Genomic DNA, 18,622 nt, shown 5'->3' with positions numbered 1-18,622 from the left:
CTATTCTGACTGGTAGTGAGATGTATTATGATCTCTATCATAATATTATCGAAACTTCTTTCAATGGGTTGAAACGATTTCAATTCTGCTCTTAGGGTTCACTGATTACCAAGTGAATGCCTTCAAGTCTCACAATCCACTAGTGACACCTTGACACCTAGCAGCATATAGTGACAACTCAACAGAACAGAATGGATGAACCTCTAGGTGCAGTTAGCGTATGATACAGTATCTCTATCATTGATTCCGACATGACGGAGGTTATGGATAACTCGTCAAACCTGATTGTCTGTCTTATGTCAAATTTATTTGACTCAAGTTCGAGATTGGAAAACTCTTTTTCCAGAACTGCTTTGGCCAAGATCTTTCGAACTTTGTCTCATAAATCACAAAGGATCACTACTAATCTATCAAGGTCGATAGATCCTATCTAAATGCAATCCTAATCCGACAACGAACCTACTGTAGCCAATCTACACCATAAGGACCCTTAGGGCCCATGTTTATGTGCTCGTCAAACTACAACAACCTCACCGTGATTAGCTGAGGCATCACAGGTCTAAGTACTAGTCATACAACTGCAGCATCAAGTAAGTCACTGATGAGTGGATAGACATCCAAGTGACTTCTTGCTTTGATCACACTCAGTACCCTTGTTCTCTAACAAGCAGTTGCACAATCATCCCAGTGTTTCCACACTATGGACTTAAGACTCGTCCATCAAGAAAAGAGATCTGTGCACTAATCTTATCGGATCGATCACCGTCCTTCGTGATGATTTATTGATCAGGAGCAATTCAGAAATTAGCTATTAATTACATATGCCTTAAATTCTTAACTCTTGAGAATATGTGTTATTATTTTATTAATTCCTAGAACGATTCATGGACACATAATAACATGAATGAACAAAATGCCTTATTTTATTAATTAATAAAAGATCAAATACAAATTTCATGCCTCCAGAACAATTACAATATGTCTGCCAAATTGGCTTCTAGGGCATGCTCCTAACAGTAACTTGGGTGTACCTTATGAAACATAAATCTGAAATAAGATCTCTCTTACAGTCCTTTATTTGTATGGTCCAGACCTAATTTAATGCCAACGTAAAACAAGTTAGAACTGATAATAGTGTGCAATTTCAGATGTCTGAATTTTATAATTCCAATGGGATTATACACCAAAAGACTTGTGTTTATACTCCACAACAAAATGGAATTGTTGAAAGAAAACATCAACACCTCCTCAATGTTGCTAGAGCTCTTCTTTTTCAAGCATCTCTTCCAATCAAGTTTTGGGGAGATGCTGCCCTCACGGCCACTTATTTGATCAATAGGACACCCACTCCCATTCTCAACAAGAAGTCACCTAATGAAGCTCTTTTTCTTATACTCCTTCTTACACCCATTTAAGAGTTTTTGGGTGTTTATGCATTGTTTCCACTCTCAAGCATAACCGAACCAAGTTTGATCCTCGAGCCAGAAAATACATTTTCTTGGGCATCCAGCAGAGGTTAAAGGCTACAAAGTCTATGACTTAGAAAATCAGTCATATTTCATTTCCAGGGATGTCATCTTCCATGAATCCACATTTTCTTTTCAAAATTCTAACACAAACGTCCCTGCATTTTCTCCACCTTCATCAGATCTGGTTCTACCTCCAGCTTTACCAGATACTCATTTATCAGCCTATCCCACTCAGACAGAAACCACCAACCCTTTACCTCAATCTGTAGCACCTAGTTCTTCCCCTGCATGTGCAGATTCAGCTGTGCCACCTTCAGCATGTGTATACTTAGCCGTGTCACCTTTTGTGTGTCCAGACTCAGTCATGCCAACTGAATCACCCTTTTTTAATGAGTCCCATAACCTTAATGTTTCTATGATCCCTCTGAGGAGGTCTTGAAAGTGCATCCTAGGTTCTTCGGTGTTTAGCATGCTGAATTTTTTTTTTTTTGAAAACCGTGGCTGAACCTGATCGGGTTGCCTACGTACCTCTTCACAAGGAGGATCAAGTCACATGTAGTTCTTTTTAAGTTTCAAAAACGGAGCGGAAAAATGAATCAAACAATTTAATTCATGTATGCTTACAAGATCAAATCTAGAAATCAGCACATTAAGATCACATAGGATTATGCCGGAATCGTTTAAACAATTATGCTAAAATTTTTATGCATGATTAACTATCAGATCTGAAACTTAAGAACTCTATTCCAATTAATCTCCAAATATACATCGAATAGATTCTGGAGATATCTCCGTGAGGAGCTCCAAAAGAGCGTAAAACCTCAGAGAATCGGACTAAACCTTGACACCATAATAAATGATTAATACTAGATTAATACCTTTTATGATGGATGAAAATTGTGGATCTGATCCTTGACTTCGCAGCCACGCACACGAATGGCCTCTACGAGAAGTACACGCGGAGACCTGAAGGATCTTCTTCCGCAACAGTGCTAGCAGCTGCAGAACACTTGAAAGCTGAAATCTGCTCGCCGGGATTCAATCAACTCTTGATCAATCGTCTTGAAGCAGATGGAGATGAGGTTTGTAAGGAAAGTAGAGGACTCAGATCTAATCTTGAATCTTCTAGATATTCATCCTGAAAACCCTATCTAAAATGGAGAAGAAGAGGAGGAGGCGTGAGGAAGAAGGCTGCAATGGATGTGTTGCCGGCACCTATGTTTGACCCCTTTTAATGGCCTCCGAATTTCATTCAAAAAATTCGAAAAACCTTCTTTAGTTGGCGCGTGCAATGGAATAGGAACAACCCAAATCAGATCTCAACCAAATCTGATTTAAATTCAAAATTTAAACACATGCGCAAGAGGGGAGAAATTTGAAATCCATGTGGCAGAATTTTTCTTCCTCTTGTCGCATATATTTCATTTGAAATTCGAATTTAAATGATTCAGAGGTTCACACGCCAGCTTGGAAAGTTATTTGATATATGAAATCATTTAATATATTGCTTAATGTTTGAATTCAAATTCAAACAACAAACAATGTTATCATATGTCAAGCAATGGGTCCATGCGCCATGCAATAATTTTGGTTTATTTAAAATTCATGAAATTCAATTCCATGTCACCACTAATTGCCACATCGTCTGAGCCTAATCCCCTTGGGTTGCACCTAATCAAATTTGGTCAAACCCGGATTAAAACAAAGCAATTTGGTTGAACCCAATTTAATCAGGTCAGACCCTAATTGAGCTCAAATTGAATCCAATTCAATTTTTGGCTCATCCAAACTCAATCAAATTGAATTAATTACTTTGTGTTGCACCTAATCCAATTAGGTCAATCCCCAATTAAGCACAAATTAATTTAAAATTAATTTGATCAGCTTAAATCCTTTTGGTTCTGACCTAATCCAATCAGGTCAAAACCCTGATTGAGCCCAAAGTTGAATCCAATTCAATTTGGCTCATCTTTAGCTTAATTACTCAATCAAATTGAGTTTATTAGTAATTTAATTACTAATTAATCCTTCAATAATTACTTTAATTATTTTAGAAGATAATTTGCCAATCAAATTGACCAAATTATCCCTGAATGATTCTTAATCATTCATCAGCCTTGATCAATTAGGAAACTTCTATATGTGTGTGACTTCATAGGTTTGAACCTAAGCCGGTAGTATAGGAACGACTTCCTACACTAATCGATGTAACCATTTAGCAATGGTACCCGATGTTTGGATAGGTCAAATATATGCGAAGCAAATATTCTGGAACCTTGAACTATGGTTACTGTATAATTCATCCCTTTGACTCCTAATGCCAGGATGACTTAGAGCTTACTGTCAACCCTATAATTAGTACATCCATTATGTGATTAACTTTAGATATTCCGTGACTCCTCACTGGGATTACCCTGGCCAAGGTTTTGTTAAATTAATCACAAGACATTATCTCCTATTTCCAGAAGAGGTCAATTCCATCTTGACTCACAACTGACTACGTAAGTACTTGACTGCACCCAGTGACCTTCCGTCACTGAATTAGAAATTCAGGTAGTCCGGTACGAAAGTACAGTGAGTTGCTTGCTAATCACTATGGTGATCTCAGGTCCAAGGGATACTTATACCCATATCTACTCGGAACATCTCTCCACAGTAGAGTATTTCGGAATTGGTCACGTGAAATGTACTCCTACACTTCACCTGTGTGGCATATCAGTGTCTCCACACTCCTTGGTTAAGAGGACAACCAACGTATATGTCACACAACGACCTAATCTCGATAATGTTGCCGTCCTTGTAACAACATATCATTTGGTCGCGAACAAGTTTAAGGACTCAAAAATAAATCCTCCTTTATCATAACATAAGTCCTAAGGACTTCATCATCTAAGAGTTCATTTGAAGATGAAATGATGAATAATGCCAAATAATACTTTATTAATTTATCAATTTATTTACAAAATTCAATCATCAATATACTGACGATTGACATTTAGAATATAAATCCCAACAACTTCTACTTAGCCTAAAGCCAATCAGCACAGTATCTAATACCCATCTTCGACTTGTGTTCGTTGAACTCTTTGATACCGAGGACTTTGGTAAATGGGTCAGTCAGATTTTTTTTTGTCAATCTTTTGAAGATCAATTTCACCTCGTTCGACGATCTCTCGAACCAGGTGGTAACGACGTAGAATATGCTTGGTTCGCTGATGTGCTTTGGGTTTTCTTGCTTGAGCTATGGCTCCAGTGTTGTCACAAAATACAGGCACTGGACCATCAATGGAGGGTGTCACTCCAAGCTCGGTGATAAACTTCCGCAACCATACAGCTTCCTTGGCGGCATCAGATGCTGCGATGTATTCTACTTCACATGTAGAATCTGCCACTGTATGCTGCTTGGAACTCTTCCAGCAGATGACCCCACTCTTAAGAGTAAAAATATATCCCGACACTGACTTGCTATCATCTTGATCTGACTGTAAACTTGAATCGGTATATCCCTCAAGTTTTAAGTCAGAATCACCATAGACAAGCCACTGGTCTTTAGTATTTCTCAAATACTTAAGGATGGTTTTTACAACCTTCCAGTGGTTGCTATCTGGATCAGATTGGTATCTGCTCACTACTCCTAGTGAGTATGCCACGTCTGGTCTAGTACATGTCATGGCATACATTAGAGATTCCACTGCCGAAGTATATGAAATTCTATCCATACTCTCTTTTTTGAGGAGTTGTCGGACAATCCCTTTTAGAGAGATTAATTCCATGGTCCATCGGAAGATAACCTTTCTTGAAATTAATCATACTGAACCTCTTCAGTATAGTATCAATGTATGTGGATTGGGATAATCCAAGCAATCTTCTAGATCTATCTCTGTAGATCTTCATCCCTAGAATGTAAGATGCTTCTCCCAAATCCTTCATGGCAAATTGAGATGATAGCCAAACCTTTACTCCTTGTAATGCAGGAATGTCATTCCCGATTAAAATAATGTCATCCACATACAAAATAAGGAATATAATAATTGAACCATTTGCCCATTTATAAATGCAAGGTTCCTCTTCATTCTTAATGGAGCCATATGTTTTGATTACCTTATCAAAATGTATATTCCAACTCCGTGAAGCTTGCTTTAATCCATAAATGGATTTTTGAAGCTTGTACACTTTAGACTCATCTGCAGATGTAAAATCTTCAGGTTGTATCATATACACTTCCTATTCTAAATTTTCATTTAAAAATGCGGTCTTTACATTCATTTGCCAGATTTCATAGTCTAAATGTGCTGCTATTGCAAGCACAATCCGAATGGACTTGAGCATTGCCACAGAAAAAACGTCTCGTCATAGTCAATACCATAACGTTGACGATATCCCTTAGCAACCAGATGGGCGTTATAGGTGTCTGCCTTTCCATCTGCGCCCCGTTTCCTTTTGAATATCCACTTACACCCAATGGGTTTAATCCCTTCAGGTGGGTCAACTAATGTCCATACATCATTGACCTTCATGGATTCCATTTTGGATTGCATGGCTTCAAGCCATTTATCAGAGTCATACTTCTGCATTGCATCCATATATGTGATCGAATCCTCATCGTTTTCATTAAGTTTGATAGGATCCCCGTCCCGGACCAAGAAACCGTAGTATCTGTCCGGCTGACGCGGTACTCTACCCGATCGCCTTAATGGTGCATCTAATATGGGTTCTGGATCTGATCTAATCAAATCCGACTCAACTGGTTTAGTAGATGGTGTCGGATCTTTTACATGTTAAACTTCTCTAAGCTCAACATTAGAGCTATTTGTTCCTTCACTAAGGAATTTCTTTTCTAAGAAAATTGCTGTATATTGCTTACGAATAACTTTTGTTCTTCAGCAAAATAGAAGTAATATCCTTTAGTTTCTTTAGGGTAACCAACAAAGAAATATTTGTCAGACTTGGGTTCATTTGACGTACGCCGACACCCTCAAACCCTAAGGTGAGAGAGCATCGGCTTACGTCCAGTCCAAATCTCATGTAGTGTTTTATTTACAAACTTACTTGGAACCTTATTTAGAATATAGCAGCTGACTCAAGAGCATATCCCCAAAAGGATATGGGCAGATCAGCAAACCCCATCATGGATCGAACCATGTCTAATAGAGTTCGATTTTTCCTTTCTGACACACCATTATATTGTGGTGTACCAGGAGGAGTCCATTGGGAGAGAATCCCATTTTCTTCTAGATATGTCAAAAACTCACTGAAGAGGTATTCACCTTCTCGATCTAATCGAAGAGTTTTAATACTCTTTTCGGTTTGTTTTTCTACTTCATTACAATATAATTTGAACATTTCAAATGATTCAGATTTATGTTTCATTAAATAGATATAACCATACCTAGAAAAATCGTCTGTAAACGTAATGAAATATGAATACCCATATCTAGCATTTGTACTCATTGGCCCACATACATCAGAATGTACAAGGGTCACTAAATCACTGGCTCGTTCACCTTTTCCGGTAAAAGGTGATTTGATCATTTTACTAAGAAGGCATGATTCACAGGTTGTCAATGATTCACAATCATTAACATCGAGGATTCCCTCTTTACTTAACCTGTTCATCCTGTTCTTGTTAATATGACCTAGCCTATGATGCCAAAGGTAGACATCCGTGACATTATCTATTCTAGGGCGCTTATTGGATTTATACATTACATGAACAGGCTGTGACAAAATGTAAATGCCATTACTCAAAATTCCATTCATTACAGCAGCACTATTCCAAATGATATTGCAATAATCCTTTTTTATTGATATTTCATAACCATTTTTGGCCAAAAAGCTTACAGAAATGATATTCAATAGAAAACTGGGATAATAGTGACAATCACTAAGGACATTTACATGAGAGCTGAATTCAAGTTTAAGAATTTCTAAAGCTAGAACTGGAACTGGTCTTCCATCTCCAACATTCAGGAACCTTTCTCCTTCTTCAAACCTTTTATTGACTTGTAGCCCCTGCAACGAATTGCAAATATTAAAAGGACTACCGGTATCCAATACCCAGGTCGAATTATCATAAATAGAAAAATTGCAAGGTGTTATCATATAAGTACCTTGATTGGCAACTGATTGCCCACTTTTCTTAGGCCGGTTCGGATCGAGGGATGCAATGTAAAGAGGACAGTTCATCTTCCAATATCCTTGCTTCTTGCAGAAGAAGCACTCCGCCTTGCTCTGATCAACCTTTTTATTCTTTTTCTGACTAGGCTGAGCATGGTGCACCTGTTTCTTTTGGATTTTATTTTTCTTCTTTCCTTTCTTAAAGGGACCACGACCCTTGGATGAACCTTCCACTAAGTTCACCGTCTTCTTAAGAAGTTGGTGATCATTTTTAAACGTCTGTAGTAACCCCAACAATTGGTGATAATTCACTATAGGTTTCGTCATACGAAAATGAGTGAGAAAAGGACGGTATGATCCAGGCAATGAGTTTAGTATGACATCCTTCCCCAATTGATCATGAAGGGGAAAGCCAAGAGAGCTTAGTCGCTCGATCAACTCAATCATGTACAGTACATGATCAGTTACCGAGGTCCCATCTTTCATTCGGGTGCTGAAGATGGCACAACTAGTTGTGCCTCTTAACGTCGTCAGGAACGCCGAATGATTCATTCAACACTTGAATGATATCTTCCGGCTGCGTATTCTCAAAACGCCTACTAAACTCATCACTCATTGCTGCCAACATGATGCATCGAACAGTGATCCGGTCACTGAGCCACTTCTGATAAGTGTCTTTGGCTGATCTTGATGCATTGGCAGCGGGCTGCTCAGGTGCTTGATCCGTTATCACATAAAGGATCCTCTCATACTCTAGCACTATTTTCAGTTTCCTATGCCAATTAATGAAATTTGGACCAGTCAACTTGTCATTGTCGAACAATGAGCGAAGTGACAAATTAGTGACCATTTCTGCATAAAAAGAAAATTTGGCTATTAGTATATGAATTGACTAAACTCAATAGACTTGGACTTTAGTTTAAAGGTACTCCCACTATTTCATACAAATTGGTAGCTTCTACCTCTAATTCGAAAAATTACTTCTAATTCTTTAGTGGGCACTAGAACCCAATAGATCGCATATAGGCCCGAGTGTGGCTCGACCAACCCATATGCACCTATTGGTAGGTTCTTAACCAATTGCTTCACCAAGCAACTTCTAGTGATGATTTTGCCCTAGGTTTTTCGGCAGGCGTGTGGCGCCTCCACCGAATACCTTAGTCAGGTCCAACCATTAAATGATAGGGTTCAGTCTAATCAACTAAATAATGACCAAGCCCGAGTGTAGCTCGGCTTACCTGACCGCCTATTGAAGATACACTCAACTCATCATATATTGAATGACAATTCCAATGCTTGATAAGTACCAGGCGTGTCGCATCTCCAATAATTATCAAAACATTGGACCCATTATCATCCAACTTAATGGGAGGCTATGACCTAGTTGTCCTCATAACCATTTTATTTTAAGGACCTAATAATTTTAGAGGATTTCATAATTGGGATAGATAATAGGGTTCGGTTAGTTTAATTTCTCCCACTGACTTCACTAAATCAGATTAGACTCAAACCGGTTAAGGAGGCACCTAAATTAGTCAAACTGATTTTCCTTATAGGCATGGACTAACTCGAATCATTAAGTGATCCAATCAAAATGTGATTGACCATGTCGGCCAGGTAAGTGAGATTGGTGGAAAGGATATACCATTAACTCAACAAAGACGAATCAGTGCGAGTAGCTCCTAATTAAAAACCACCGATCGAGTCTGCCAAACTTACCTTAGACACCGACTGGTTAATCAATTTCGATTTGATTATTCAAATGACTCGGGCTATACCTCTGAGCCTAAATCAAGTTTCATCTTGGTCTAATCAAAGACATGGACTTGATCAATCTACAACTATTACAAATTGAGCTAGAATTTTCTTGACCTAATCTAGTTACTACCTAATTAGATTTGATCAATTAATTCTATTAATCCATGTATGATTCTAACCTTAGGTCTAACCCAATCCTAGGAACTTGATTCAAGCTAACCCATATGCCCAAAGAATTATGCAATGTCAATTAATTGAGTTACAATTCTATTTCATAACACTTAATTCTCAATTAAGTTTAGACTTATGAAAGTTTTGATCATTGTATATTTCTTTATATTACATGTTAATTACAATCTTTCAGTTCTTAAAACATATTTTCAGATCTGAGTTTTTGTAATTAATCACATGTAATCAGATTTAATTCATGTTTAAATCATTATAATTTATGTTCATGCATCACATATACATAACAACGTGAATTAATACAAACAACATACATCTTATGTATTTGTTTTTTCACTTTTATTTTCAGATCTGATTTGTTCATTAAAATTAAAGATCATATGAATCATAAACTTTATTTAGATCTAATCTAAACAATATTATGATTTTAGATTTATTCATGTTACTAATCTTAACACAAACAAGCATCATATGCATCCAAAATTTTAGATCTACTTAATCATGCATAATCAGCAATTAAATCAATCATAAAAAGTACTTTAGATCTAATCTAAACATGTTAATGATTTCAGATTTAATTGCAAGAATTAAAACATAAAAGTTTAAACATGAACTTGGCTCTAATACCACTGAAAGTGCATCATAGGTTCTTCGGTGTTTAGCATGCTGAATTTTTTTTTTTGGAAAACCATGGCTGAATCTGATTGGGTTGCCTACGTACCCCTTCACAAGGGGGATCAAGCCACACGTAGTCCTTTTTAAGTTTCAAAAATGCAGCGAAAAAATGAATCAAACAATTTAATTCATGCATGCTTACAAGATCAAATCTAGAAATCAGCACATTAAGAACACATAGGATTATGCCGGAATCATTTAAACAATTATGCTAAAATTTTTATGCATGATTAACTATAAGATCTGAAACTTAAGAACTCTATTTCAATCAATCTCCGAATATCCATCGAATAGATTTTGGAGATATCTCCGTGAGGAGCCCCAAAAGAGGATAAAATCTCGGAGAATCGGACCTAAATCTTGACACCATAATAAATGATTAATACTAGATTAATACCTTTTATGATGGATGAAATTTGTGGATCTGATCCTTGATTTCGCAGCCACGCACACGAATAGCCTCTACGAGAAGTACACGCGAAGTCCTGAAGGATCTTCTTTCGCAACAGTGCTAGCAGCTGCAAAAGACTTGAAAGCTGAAATCTGCTCGCCGAGATTCAATCAATTCTTGATTAATCGTCTTGAAGCAGATGGAGATGAGGTTTGTAAGAGAAGTAGAGGACTCAGATCTGATTTTGAATTTTCTAGATATTTACCCTGAAAATTCTATCTAAAATGGAGAAGAAGAGGAGGAAGAGGCGTGTGAGGAAGAAGGTTGCAATAGATGTGTTGCCGGCACCCATGTTTGACCCCTTTTAATGGCCTCCGAATTTCATTCAAAAAATTCGAAAATTATCTTCAGAAAACCTCCTTTAGTTGGCGCATCCAATGGAATAGGAACAACCCAAATCAGATCTCAACCAAATCTGATTTAAATTCAAATTTTAAACACATGCGTAAGAGGGCAGAATTTTCCTTCCTCTTGTCACATATATTTCATTGGAAATTCGAATTTAAATGATTCAGAGGTTCACACGCTAGTTTGGAAAGTTATTTGATGTATGAAATCATTTAATATATTGCTTAATATTTAAATTCAAATTCAAACAACAAACAATGTCGCCATGTGTCAAGCAATGGGTCCATGCGCCATGCAATAATTTTGGTTTATTTAAAATTCATGAAATCAAATTCAATTTGGCTCATCCTTAGCTCAATTACTCAATCAAATTGAGTTTATTAGTAATTTAATTACTAATTAATCCTCCAATAATTACTTTAATTATTTTATAAGATAATTTGCCAATCAAATTGACCAAATTATCCCTGAATGATTCTTAATCATTCATCAGCCTTCTTGATCAATCAGGAAACTTCTATGCGTATGACCTCATAGGTGCGAACCTAAGCCGGTAGTATAGGAACGACTTCCGACACTAATCGATGTAACCATCTAGCAATGGTACCCGATGTCCGGATAGGCCGAATATATGCGAAGCAAATATTCTGAAATTCTGGACTATGGTTACTGTATAATTCATCCCTTTGACTCCTAATGCCAGGATGATTTAGAGCTCACTATCAACCTTATAATTAGTACATCCATTATGTGATTAACTTTAGATATCCCGTGACTCCTCACTAGGATTATCCTGGCCAAGGTTTTATTAAATTAATCACAAGACATTATCTCCTGTTTCTAGAAGGAGTCAATTCCATCTTGACTCATAACTGACTACGCAAGTACTTGACTGCACCCAGTGACCTTGCCGTCACTGAATTAGAAATTCAGGTAGTCCGGTACCAAAGTACAGTGAGTTGCTTACTAATCACTATGGTGATCTTAGGTCCAAGGGATACTTATACCCATATCTACTCGGAACATCTCTTGACAGTAGAGTATTCTGGAATTGGTCACATTCAGTGAAATATACTCATACACTTCACCTATATGGCATATCAGTGTCTCCACACTTCTTGGTTAAGAGGACAACTAACGTATATGTCACACAACCTAATCTCGATAATGCTGCCGTCTTTGTAACAACATATCATTTGGTCGCGAACAAGTTTAAGGACTCAAAGATAAATCCTTCTTTATCATAATATAAGTCCTAAGGACTTCATCATAAGAGTTCATTTGAAGATGAAATGATGAATAATGCCAAATAATACTTTATTAATTTGTCAATTTATTTACAAAATTCAATCATCAATATGCTGACAATTGACATTTAGGATATAAATCCCAACAGGTCTAACAGGGTCAGACATCCACCAAACTATTTGAAGAATTATCACTGCAAATTAGTCACTACTACACCAATTGAACAACCAAATTCTCATTCCACTATCCACCCTCTACATAGGCACTTATCCTATGACCATCTTTCTCCATCTCACAAAGCCTACACACACTCTCTCTTTAACCAAAGAACCTACAACCTATAATGAAGCTATAGTCTCTCAGCATTGGAGAGATGCAATGAGGGCTGAATTAGATGCCCTAGAGGCCAATGGAACATGGACCATCACTACTTTACCTCCAGAGAAAACAACAGCAGGTTGCAAATATGTTTGCAAAATCAAGTTAAATTCAGATGGGATAATTGAGGGATATAAAGCAAGATTGGTAGCTAAAGGTTACACACAAAGGGAAGGCTTTGAAAACCAAGAAACCTTCAGCCCTGTAGCCAAACTCACAACCATCAGGGTATTCCTTGCTTTAGCAGCAAGATACAAGTGACATTTATGTCAATTGGATGTCCACAATGCATTTCTTCCTGGTGATCTAGATGAAGAAATATATATGGAATTACCTCCGGATTTTCAGATTATGGGAGAGTCATCCAACAGGAAATCAGTATGCAGATTACATAAATCTATCTATGGCCTCAAGCAAGCCTCTCGGCAATGGTATTCAAAATTCTTCTCTTCTCTCACGGCCATTAGTTTTCAATAGTCCAAATTTTATTATTTCTTATTCACAAGAAGTGATTGTTAGATGTATACCCTAGAAGCCAATCTGGCTGACATATTATTAATTTTGGGACATAGTTTTGTACTTGACTTTATTATTATTGAATAATAAATGGGCATCTTTTCTTTTCATTCATATTGTTTATGTGTCTATGAATCGTCCAAGGAATTAATAAGATGATGATACATATTCTCAAGTGTTGAGAATTTGAGCCATGTATCATTGGTGATAAATTTCTAAATGCTCCTGATCAATGGATCATCACGAGGACGGTGATCGATCCGATGAGATCAGTGCACATATCGCTTTCCTTATGGATGGACGAGACTCGAGTTCACAGTGTAGAGACACTGAAGTGATAGTGCAGGTGCTTGTTAGAGAACAAGGGTACTTAGCGTGACCAAGACAAGAAGTTACTTGGATGTCTATCCACTCGTCAGTAACTTGCTTGATGTTGCAGTAGTGTGACTGGTCCTTTGACCTGCGGTGCTTTGGCTACTCACAGTGAGCTTATTGTAGTTTGATTACACATATACATGGTCTCTAGTCATCTAGGTCCTTGTAGTGTAGATTGGCTGCAGTAGATTCATTGTAGGAGTAGGGTATGCACCTACATGGAATCTATCAACCTTGATAGATGAGGAGTGATCCTATGTGATTTATAAGATTGAGTTCTAAGACCTTGGCCTGGGTAGTATATACAGTGGAGAAAGAGTTTTCACTCTCGAACTCAAGTCGAATAAATCTAGACATATGACAGATGACGGGGTTTGACGAGTTATCCATGACCTCCGGTCTGTAGGGATCTACGATAGAAGGACTGTATCATACGATAACTGTACCTAGAGGTTCATCATTCCATTCTGCTGGGTGGCCACTACATGCTGCTAGGTGTCACTGGTGGATGGTGAGACTCACAGGGACATCTTGATGGTCGATGATCCCTGGTTAGTTGAGTTGGAATTGTTTCAATCCATTGAAAGGAGTTTTCAATGATATTGTGATAGAGATCGCAATATATCTCACTACCAGTCAGAATAGAACCTATGGGGTCACACACATTAGAGGTATTGACCGATCCGATGGTTGAAATGTGATTAGGAATCATAAATAATCAATTTGATTGATAATTAGATAACTCGCTAAAGGTTAGTGAGTTGAAGAAGGAATAATTGCAATCGGATTGCAATTTAATTTAATTAATTGGACTTGATCACGAGTCCTACCTGGAGTAGGATTCTTGGAGTCCTAATTGGATTAGGATTTCAAAATTAAATTAGAGTCCTACTTGGAGTAGGATTTCTAAAGTCCTAATTGCCTTAGAGCTGAAATTTTTTATAAGTCCTAATTAGATTAGGATTTCTTAAGTCCTAATTAATTTAATCTAATTAATCTAAAGACTTCTAATTAGATTAGGATTGAAGAGTTCAATTGAGTCACGGTTCAATTAAATCCTAATTGGATTAGGATTTGGAGGAAATTGAAATGGGTGCAAATCCTATTTTGAATAGGATTGAATCCTAGCACTTGGACCCAACCCTCCCCACTTAATTAGATTAAGTGAGGGCTAACCAAATGGGAGAAGAGGGAGGGGCCTACGCCCCTCCCTTGGCTGGTGGCGTGAAGGAAAAAGGAGGGGCCACGCCCCTCCTATTTTGAATTCACAAAAGGATAAAGATAAGCTCCTAAAATTTAGGAGCTCATCTCTATCCACACACCATAAAAGAGAGGTTCAAAGGGGCTACGAATTTTTCATGGTTTTTCCTTGGGATTTTCGGCAGCAAGGAACCTCCTTCCATCCCTCCTTTCAGCCGCAAGAAATCAAGAAAAAAAAAGGCTTGTGGCGTGGCCCTTCTTCCTTCCATTCTTTGGTTCCAACGCGAAAGGAAAAAGGAAAGGCTGTGGGCTTTACATTCTTCTTCCTACATCCAACCTTCTTCTTCTTCCTCCCTTAGGCATTCAAGAGTTGATTGAAAGAGAGGATATTAGCCATCAATAGCCATCTCTGCAGGGGAGCTAGCACCCCGGGAAGATCCAAAAGCTTCGATCGGTGTTTTACTTCGTGTGGATACCCGTAGAGGCCGGACGCATGTGTGGCTTCCATCGAACCTTCAACAAATCCATATAAATCAGATTTGCGGAGACCATCTACCCGCACAAGCTGAAGATCTAATCTTCTTAATGACTTAAAAATGGTTCATAAGAATTTAATTCTAATCTATCTACAAACGAAATGTTTTAAAATACGTTCATAAAGATGAACAGGATCGCGCATGCCCTTCCGCTGCAGATCTGAAAATTTTTGAAATTTTCTGCGGCATGTGTCAGATCCTAACAGTGATGAGCATGGTTTTATAGTTCTTATAGTTTATGTAGATGATATCATTGTAGGCAGCAACAACTTGACAGCTATTGACTCTATCAAAGCATATTTACACTATCAATTCAAGATCAAGGATTTAGGAGTTCTGAAATATTTTTTTTGGAACTAGAGATTGCAAGATCAGTTGCTGGTATTCATTTATACCAAGGAAAATACACTCTTGAAATCCTTGAAGAGGCTGGGCTTCTCGGCAGCAAATCAGTCACAACTCCAATAGAATCCAATCAGAAGTTATCACACTCATCCAAAGATTTACCGGTTGATGTTACAAACTATAGAAGATTGATTGGGAGACTCATCTATCTGACAATCACTAGACCAGACATAACATATGCTATCAATGTTCTGAGCCAATTCATGGACAAGTCAACACAAATTTATCTACTTGCAGCTCACAGAATTCTGAAATATCTAAAAGGATCCATAGGTCAAGGTATTTTCTTCTCTTCTCAATCTCCTCTACACCTTAAGGCATATAGTGATTCAGACTGGGCAGCATGTCCAGAAACCAGAAGATCAGTCACTGGTTTCTGCATTTTTATCGGAGATTCTCTAGTTAGCTGGAAATCCAAGAAACATGCCACTATTTTTCGATCTTCTGCAGAAGCAGAGTACAGGGCATTAACTAATATGAGTTGTGAGATTGTTTGGTTGATTACCTTGTTGAAAGATTTTGAAAGAAACCATCCACAACCTGCACTCCTATATTGTGATAATCAGGCAGCACTACATCTCACTGGAAATCCGGTTTTTCATGAGAGGACTAAGCACAGAGCTGGACTGTCACTTTGTTAGGGAAAAGGTGTTTGCTAGTGTTATTTAACTAGTCCACATTGCTTCAAAATCACAGTTAGCAGATATATTTACCAAAGCTTTATTCACTACTACATTCCATTTTCTGTTATCCAAGATGGGCACATTAAACATACATGCCCATCTTGAGGGGGAGTCTCAAAACTACAACACCATCAGCTCGGATGCAACTCCAAGCTGCTGCTACTCTATAGCAACACCATTGGCTTGACACTTCAAAGCTGAAACTTCATCAGCTTGATCCAACTCCTCCAGCTCCACAGCAGTATAACGGGAACACATGAAACTTCAATAGTTTTTTCACCACGTTTCATAACCAGAATAACAGCCATAACATTTCATAACAGTTGTCCAAAAAACTATTACTGAAACTGTAATTGTTTCCGGTTATGCTCAGCAAGATTAGTTACATTCTGTTAGATTTTAATACTACTTAATACCTAGATTAGTTACCCACTAATCTACTATGGACATGTATAAATACCGCTGGGATCTGTACGAATTAAAGTGAGGAAAATAGAATCTCTTCCAACTTTCTCCTCCCCTATTTTCCTGCTGTCTTCCTTTATTTTTCTAACAGAAGGCATGCAAGCACGGCGTCTTGCTCACTTCCGCCGGTGCATCGAACTCCTCCAAGCATATCATGCACCCCTCGTCCCGAGCGCTGTCTCCTTGACCATACACGAAACGCTGCAGCCCCTCAATAAAAGACCCGCTCGCCGGCACACTGCCAAATCCTTGTAGAAGTAATAATTGAACACATCGTCAGTTGTCTCCTCTTCCTCCGGAGGATTGTCCATCATCCATTGAAGCATGAGCTCGAATCTTTGTCCGACCCACTTTGTCCGAGTAGCAGGCCAATGTGGATGAGCAGCTCAAGCACCGATCCGTCGTCCATCATCTGCGCCGCGGCCAGGTAGGAGAAGCGGAGTATCTGGTTGTTGCAGAGCCGCCGGAGTGTCTTGTGGACACCATGGAGGCAGGCTACTATGGAGGAGACGATCGATGGGAGAGCTGTGGGTAATGGGATCTGGCCCAGATGGAATCGACTCTTCAACGAACTAAATTTTACTGCTCTCTATCTTTCTGCTATGGTCGTTCTAGGGTCGACTCGTCTCTTTCTAAAGTCAACTCTTGTAACGACCCAGGATATCACCTAAAATGGCTAGCCGGAAGTTACTATTTGGGTTTCTTGATCCTGTATAAGTACCCAAGATCTACCCAGCGAATAACCGATGTGGGACTAAATACACGCCCGCACGGGTCCTCACATACTTCCCCGTTCAAGTCCTGACGTCCTCATCAGGCTAAGGGTTCAAATCTATTCAAATCTAATCACAAACACCATGATCGGCTCATGGTTAGCCCCAGTGGATCTGTGCTGCAGTGTCCCCTAGTCCACATAGATTATGGACTGGGTCCGCTCTGATACCATTTGTAACGATCCAGGATCTCACCCAAAATGGCTAGCCAGAAGTTACTATTTGGGTTCCTTGATCCTGTATAAATACCCAAGATCTACCCAGCGAATAACCGATGTGGGACTAAACACACGCACGCACGGGTCCTCACAACTCTAGTTTGACTACAGTCGGCTTATGAATTCTATGGGTTGACTTGCCAATACGATGATTTTTTTAACTCTCCATCTTTTCTCGATGGCCATTTTGGGTCAGCTCATTTTTGTCTAGGATTGACTCGTGCTAAGCTGGAGTCGGCTCGAGCTCTTCATGGTTTTGCTCATCAATGTAATGAATTTTTTGGCTTTCTGTCTATCCTCTGAGACTGTTCTGGGGTCGACTCGTTATCTGTTGGAGTCGGCTTATGAAAGTACATCAATTAGCGATAGTGTGCCGAGATCGACTTGTTGCAGGCTTGGGGTTGACTCTTGGGATAGCTGAGGATAAAATCTTCTGTCTTTATATTTGAGCTTCCAAAAAATGTTATTATGGCCTTTTAGAGTTAGTTTCTTGATGCGGATGATATAATCGTGGTGGATGAAACTAATATCGAGGTCGATCATAAGTTAGAATAATGGAAGAGTGCATTAGAATCCATGGATTTTAGGTTAAGTAGGACAGGATGGAATACATAGAATGATATTTTAATAAAATTTGAAACAAAAATGAAGGTGGTCTAAAACTAAGGATCATGAAGCCTTAGGAGGGATCATTTTTGATATTTAGGATTTGATTTTTAATAAAGGGAAGAAGAGGATGATATCCAATATGGTTAAAGCAAGTTAGATATAATGGAGGAGAGTAACTAGATATTATGCATTTATAGAATGGTTTGCCAAGT

General features: G+C 38.3%; 1 long non-coding RNA gene across 3 annotated transcripts in view; it reads left to right on the top strand.

The window, feature by feature from the left end:
* Positions 1-18,622, top strand: part of LOC113461161 — a 55,014-nt gene that overhangs the window by 26,745 nt on the left and 9,647 nt on the right. The window lies entirely within an intron of this gene.

The sequence above is a fragment of the Phoenix dactylifera genome, chromosome 1 (genome assembly GCF_009389715.1).
Source record: "Phoenix dactylifera cultivar Barhee BC4 chromosome 1, palm_55x_up_171113_PBpolish2nd_filt_p, whole genome shotgun sequence".
In the NCBI taxonomy this organism is placed as follows: Eukaryota; Viridiplantae; Streptophyta; class Magnoliopsida; order Arecales; family Arecaceae; genus Phoenix; species Phoenix dactylifera.
The sequence above is the reverse complement of the archived record's forward strand: the minus strand, read 5'-3'. Positions and strand labels throughout refer to the sequence as shown.